A 7,511-nucleotide genomic window follows, 5' to 3' on the forward strand; every position below is an offset into this window, starting at 1 on the left:
GACCAGCCACTTGACGAATGTTTGTTTCGCGTCGTACTTGGGAACGTGTGAGTAGTACGAGTTAAGCGCTTCGGCATTTCTCAACTTCGAGGCTGTTCCGATGACCTGATGAACTGATCGCAGCCGCCGCACGATGCTTTTTGAAGATTGGGGATCCGAGAGGGAGGAATTGTAGGACTTTTCCATCTGCTGCCTGATATTCTTGATGATAGTTAGCGTGTACTTTACTGTCTCATCTTGGAGAATATTCTTAAGTTGCACACTAAGCAGACCATAAGGCATAACTACCTGCACGTATGTTATGCAACGTTCGAGTTCGGAAAGAAAATTTTGCGTCCAGTGTGCTTGTCTTGAAGAGCGGTGGCAGTGAAACATCTTGCTGGACGCTGCGTGCGAGAGGTATTTTATGACTTTCCAAGCAATGTAACTTTGGAAGGGCAAGTTTCTCGTGCTGTAGGTTCTTAACAAAGCTTCCGTTATTAATAGAGCAGGTTTGTCTGTCAAGAGAATTTCCGAGTTTGGGCTTATGAACATTTGCTTAGGGACATTCTTATTAATGTCCTCGACCCACCATTGAGTTTTAATTACAGGTGCAAGGTCTGCAGACTCGGAAGAAGTTTTCTCAATTTCCTCAAACATAAGGTAGCGCTTCTCTGGTGCACTAAAGGAGTATAACCTACTCACCACACTGACGTCATTCTCTACCTTGGTAAGCGCCACCGCCAAAGCCTTCACGTCTTCTAATTCTGGGTCATATGAACGAACGCAATACTCTATGGCTTCTTCGCTGGTAAGATAGCTGTACATAGTCTCGGCGTATTTCAATTCGAAAACGAACCTGTCGTCTGTTTGCAAGTAGGGCGAGGGCTTAAGCTGGAAAAAAACGCCCAAAAGGTCTTGCAGGGTCAAGCCGACGAGGATTCGAAACACATCGCGGCTTGAAAGCATATCTTCAGCGGGCAGTTTCAGTCCGTGACGGTTCACTACCTCCCTAATCGTGCTGACGCCGTCGACCTCGTCTTCGCCTACTTTCATACAGGCTAACAGAGCGGCACCCGCCTTGTCAGTCGCACTTTGAGAGCCAGTGGACGCTCGTTCGATGTTCTCAAGCAGTACCGTGTTCAGCCGGTCCTCTAGAAGCTCGAACTGATCTTTTTGATCTGGATACATGCTTGTCCAAAGACCGCAAACGTGATCGAACATGTTGTGACATGGGTCGACGTCTACGAGTCTGCTGCGCCGAAGCTCGGTGTCCAGGTCGAAGCAGCTGACAGGGTTGTCGCAGTGTTGGAAATAGGCGTTCGCTGTAGAATCGACCAGGAGAAGTAGCATGAAGATCCCCGCCATGCACGTGGCAAGGTAAATGGAGTACCGCGCTGCGCCAGCTTTGTCGTTGGGGAAGATATGCAAGAAAAAGCCTCGTTCTCTCTTGTCTGCGGCTGCCCTAGTGGAGTACACTTCGATCTCCTCTGTGTCTGCTGTATGGTAGAACGCCGCGTCGAGGGAAGGGTGCGACAGTGCAATCTGACCACCGGCACCAGACGGAGACAGGAGAAGCCATGGGTGAGCCTTCTTTGGATAGCGCTGGTGAGGCGACAGCAAGGTTTCCGTGACTCCAGTAGGCTGCTGTTCACTGGCTGGCCGGAAGGCCTGCGGACGATTTCGCACAGAAATGGGCGAGTGGACATTTCTGGTGCGGGGTACGTTGGTAGGGTGGGCGGCCGCTGTGCCAGACACGACTGGAGACAGCAGCATCGACGCTTGCGACGCTACAGACCTTGTCTCTGGGGACAGTGGCCCCGAAGTAGGCGAAAAGATGCCTTGTCTTGCGGAGCCTCTCATGCTGCTTCCTGCTTCTTCGACGGATGAACTTCTTCTACCGTGATAAACGGCGCGTGCTCACGAGGGAGGATGGGCCAGGGTTCAGTGTGGACTGCCAAATTTTCTACAGACACTGAATTACTGTAATAAATCAACTTTCGTCTAAAGAAAAAACCTAGGATTTAAGATCACAGAAATAAATGAAAAGAAAAAATAAGGAAGAAAAGTTTCGGAAGTTTCTAAATTTTGAATACAATTAGCAAGAGAATCTGTCCGTAACAGTGATCTAGTTATGTAAACAATGACACATTTGAGGCTACGCAACTCCTATTGCACTCGCACTGAGGGAGAGAAGAAGCTGGAATGACAAACTAAACACCCAATTGTGCTATTGTAATTTCTAAATGTACCCTTGTCAAATGTGTAAACCTACGACGAGCCAGAAAAAAATGCTCTATATTTTCAATCTCACCGGAAACATCACAAAGGTTTGTGGTACTGAACACGCATCTGAATAAGTAAAGATTTAGGTTGAGGATCCTGTATCGCATACGAGTTGCTCCGATGGAACAGTGATCTGTTCCGTCACCGGACAACCATAAATCCATCTCGCCTTTTAAACCAACATTTTGGACCATGGCCCATTTCCCCAAGCATTTCACCCCAACAACCTTGTACCCATTGGGTACCCGGTAGAACCGGGGATCGAACCTGTTACCTCCCGAATGCGAGGTGGATGCTCTTCCACAAAACCTCACATTGCCGTGATTTGCATGAAAGAACTTTCCCTGAGTAAGTACATGGGGTGTTGGTAGCCTGCTGTAGATAACAAGGGATCATTTCATGAAGCGACTATGTATTGATAGCGATGAAAATGGTACAGTCCAAAAATGATTATATTAGGGATGATAGATAGGGCAGGTGCATCAGAAGCTGATTGAGCATAAAAGTATGCTGCTTCATTCTGGCAAATACCGCAGGATCTGGGACCCAGATGAAGCGTATCTCTTTCACCCGTCCCGGTGTGACATACCTTAGTGAGCACTCAAAATAGCCTCCCGTCCTGACTTCAATGACAACAGAACAGTGAGACAGTTTGATAGAAAAAAATATATTTGACTAATTGCAGGGAACTTTTAATTGTGCAAACCTAATTGCCATAACCAGCTAAAAATATCGGTGTGTAATCCGGAAGACGCACCGAAAACCTTGTTGGGACTTGGTTAGCGACGCCATCGGCTCCTCCGGTGTTGGTGCCGTGCTCGAAGAAGCGAGAGGCTCAGTTGAGAGGAGAAGACGAAGAGACTTTATACAAGAGGTTACATGTTCCTGGTTCACAGTGAGAGAGGGTTCGCATAAGATGGAGCTCGGTATATCTAGCGAAAAAGTTTCCCAGGTCCCCACAAAGAGTCCCTAGGCACGCACGTCACATGACGTAACTGCGGGAGAGAGTCCAGAGGAACGCCCAGGGTCAAAGGGCAGCTTGGCGCGGGTTAAAATTTATGACCGCGGCGGAAGCGGCCGCTCCTTGGTACTCCTTGGAGGTGGTATCCGAAACCCTTGGAAAGGGCTGCGCCGCCGGCTCCGTCCGCTCCGCTTCACGGCAAATGGCCCCGGAGTCGCGTCTCGGCCGCGGCGCGAAGTGACGAAAACAGAGCAGTTAGACAGCACAGCGTAAACGCAGTTCTTGTGAGATCGGCGCCAACTGTTCTGTGTGTTTCTCTTTTTGGGCGGAGAAGGCGCAGACAGTCATAAATTCCCGATACACGTCGAAACAAGGACCGAAGAAAATGCGTGGCACAGGAAGTCGTTCACTGTGGCTTCTTGGAAAGGCACTTGACCAGATGTCCCGTTGAAGCCGCCGTCCGGACGCAACAAACTCCAGTAAAAACTGAAAAAACCCCAATCCGCTGCTTTCTGTGCAGTCACAGGCACATCAGTGGATAGTGTGTGATCCGTGTACTTTTCAAGGTGATCATATAGGCAACTGGCTATTATTAGACTTAGAAATATCGAATCAAATTGATATTCACAATTGACGTTGTGTAACCAATAGGACCCACAAAACCGAGGTTCACATAACGTTTACTAAATTGCTCTGAGTGGATACAACCTGAGGCATTCAAAATCTTGACACTGATCGAGGAGTGAGAAATAGAGTTGGGTTGGACACAAAAATAGATATACCACCCCGCGAGTACACTCTAATGACCGCAAGAATGATCTGACAGAGGAAACAGGAGGGTCCGGAACACGAGACTTCAAGCACAGAACTGCCATGGAAACTGACTGTGGTAGACCTAGGCGGACACGCAGCGCACGTCGCTCTAAAAGCAGCAAAGGATGCTGCTTATAATTTGGGGGACCAGAAAAAACAATGCACCCAAATTCCAGTCCAGAGTCGGTCTCACATAGGCTTTGTACAAAAGTAGAAGAGTGTCTCGGCGCATTCCAAATACCCTGTTACACTTCGTATGAGCCTATCAAATGCACGCTCACCTTTCTGAACATCAGTCTTGACGTGAGGCCTCCAATCTAAGCTAGGATCACACGTAATGCCTAAATACCGCACAGATTCCACTTCAGGTATGATGTCTGAGCTGTAGTTTAACGAAACATATAAGGAGGTTTTGATTTAAAAAACAGATTACTTTTGCCCAAATTTAGAACCAACTTAATTCTGTCCACCAGACCTCAAGTGCATTTAGGTAAGCCTGCAGTTAATGATAGAGGGCATGAATATATTTCGCGGGGGCGAAGAATGCTATGTCATCTGCATATACATGTACAGTTATATTAGGATGAGCAGGAATATCACAAATCAATGTATTAAAAAGGAGTGGCGAGAGAAGAACCCTGGGGCACCCCTCTTGTCTGTACATGGGTACCTGAGGAAAAGGAGCCATTAGATCAAAAACATTTTCTTCCGTCTAAACATTCACCGATCCACGCATACATATAGAACGGTGGACGTAATAATGGTAACTCGTTGAATAGAATAGAATAGGCCTTGGCAATACTGAGCGACTCTATACGCTGCTACCTCAATGTTTCACACAGCAGGGTGAATTCTGCTTTCTGAATCTACATTATGAGACCATATTGAGCATCCATGGCAGAAGTCAATCTGGGCAGGGCTCAAAGCATTGATCTCTGAAATATGACTTGAGAGGTGACCATGCACAATTCTTTCTATTAATTTTACCAGGCTTGAAGTCAAAGCTAATGACCGAATGTTTTCAACATGAATTTTTTTTCCTAGGGTCTTTCAAAAGTAATGTAATTTTCGCCACCTTCCAGTCGCGCAGCATCCATGTAGTGTCTAATGATTTATTGACCAGATACAGGAGGTTGTGAATGAACTCTAGTGCTTAAATATTGAGAATACCTACCGTAGTCTTGTCCCAACTTGAACTTGAGGATTACACAGAAAAAGTTACAGTTGGGAGTTCTGACTTTTCAACCTCAACATAGTCGGAGCAGGGAATGCGACCATGCAATGTAACTCTGCATTGCTCCTAGAAACGTAATGCTATCCTTGTGTAATGCGTTCCAACTCTTATTTTACCCCCTGTGGAGACAACACTGCCAACTTGATAACTGAAAATCATGCGAGTTCCTATTTCGTTCATAAAACCATAAAAAGCCTTCCTGTTTCTTGAGTTTGACAAATAAGTATTTAAATTTGTGTTGTACTCGAGCTATAGCTCTTCTAAATGACGCCGAACAACATTTGCAATTCGTCCAATTTGCTGGGCTCTGGTAAAGGCTCCTCCATGCTATTTTTTGCGGCGGGAAGCTATCTCACACGCATCATTCCACCATGTTGATGGCGATTTATCGCTTGCAGCAAACCGCACAGTGAAATGGGAATTTTCAGTAGCGCTCACAACTGGGGAACTGATGTGCTCTTTCGGCCCTACAGGGACAAACATTAGATGTGAGGGAGGAGTGTAGCGATGCTCCATTAAGAAGAGAGCCGGGTAGTCAGTCGTAATGGGCTTCTCGATGGATACGAGAGCGAGGCACGCTGTCTGCCACCACGTGATTTCGTCTTTCTTTGTGCAGACTGTACTGTGTCGGTTGCTGAGAACAAAAATAGTGAGCTGGGTAGTCAGTCGTGAGTGTACATGACGAAAAATAGGACGACTCTCGCGTTTACTTGCGAGCACCGCACTGAAGGGTTCAGTTCACATGAGCACAAAATGCCAATGACCATGTACACAGAGAAACATAAATGTATAAATTCAATCCACAAAACAAACAACAAACGACATTGTATTGGTCTCCAGTATATGGTAAAAGGACTACAGGTTGAGTCCAGAACGCGATCGGGAAATCCTTTGCGCAGCCATTCATCTCGTCCTCCATATTTTCTTTTTTTCTGCTTCGGTTTCGTTCCCTTTATTTGTAGTTCGTCGATCGCACACGCGAACAACCGGAGTCCGCTTCTGCTGCTTCATATCTTCTTAAGCAATATCCTATGTTTCCAATAATTTGACATTTGGGATCGCTTACACAATTGGTTCCGTACGTCAACTAGTTCTGCTTGTACCGTGGTCCTTCCTGCGAGACACGCTAAGATTAACCTAGTTTAACACAGGACGACCTATACTGAAGCAAAATTGGCCTCACTTCGTGCAGCTGTAAAGTACATCTGAGCAAACATCTAAAATAACCGGCTGCGTTCGTGGCCGTTAAACTGCTCTACAATGTCTCCAAGCGGCCTTTAGCCATAGCGACCAAGAGAAACTTGTAGCGAGGTATGACATCTACATCACCAGGCAATAGACTAGGGTCACGAGATCATCTACAACTGGCTACCAGGTCATGGTGGCGTTGTTGTCAGCATCTTAGTTGTTGAGGGTGCTCGATCGGCCCACAATACGGACGACATTGTTCAGGTTCACTGACAAGAGGCGACGCAGCAAGACGCCTTCAGCTGCTTGCCCCAAATGTCACCAATCAGTCATGGTCTACTCCTGGAGTGTGGTCATTACGTTCGCATCACTTCCATCCCTTACGTTAACGACAAATACCAATCGGTGTACCCCGCTATGATGTCACGCTGTTGTGCCGGAGTAACGCCCACTCCCATCTCGTCGCAATGAAAGACTCGAATGTATGAACAATGCGGATGTGAGGAAACCATCGGGCACATACTTTTTGTGTGCCCTTGGTTCCAGCTAAAGCGTGCCCTCTTGGTTGCTACATTGCACCGCTTGGACTCTCGTCCTCTTACCCAGGAACAGATCTCAGGACCTTGGATCTTCGTCACAATCGAAATCGGTGAAAGCTAGCTCTCTTGAAGTTTCTGAAGGATTCAGGGTTGAGTTCACTATTATAAGCAGTTATGCTATCTAATTAATCATTATATTATGTTATTATACCTAATATTTATAATATACTAATATATAATAATATATTATATTATAAAGTGTATCCGTTCTCTCCGGACCGGACGACCTCAAGCGTGCCGTAATCCACGGCGTTATGCTGGGGCAATCACCGGCTCTACTGAAATCGAGGCTGCGGCTTCGATCTCAAGGAGTGGAGATCCGCGAAGCGAGAAAGCTGGGCAAGTCGGAAACGGCGCTCATCACATTCGACGGCCCGTATATTCCGCAGTGGGTCCTCTACCATTCGGGAGAATTCAAGACCTACCCATATCGTCCTACGAGGCAGATCTG

This window comes from Amblyomma maculatum, chromosome 8, assembly GCF_055883805.1.
Source record: "Amblyomma maculatum isolate TAMU_Amacu chromosome 8, ASM5588380v1, whole genome shotgun sequence".
Classification (NCBI taxonomy): Eukaryota; Metazoa; Arthropoda; class Arachnida; order Ixodida; family Ixodidae; genus Amblyomma; species Amblyomma maculatum.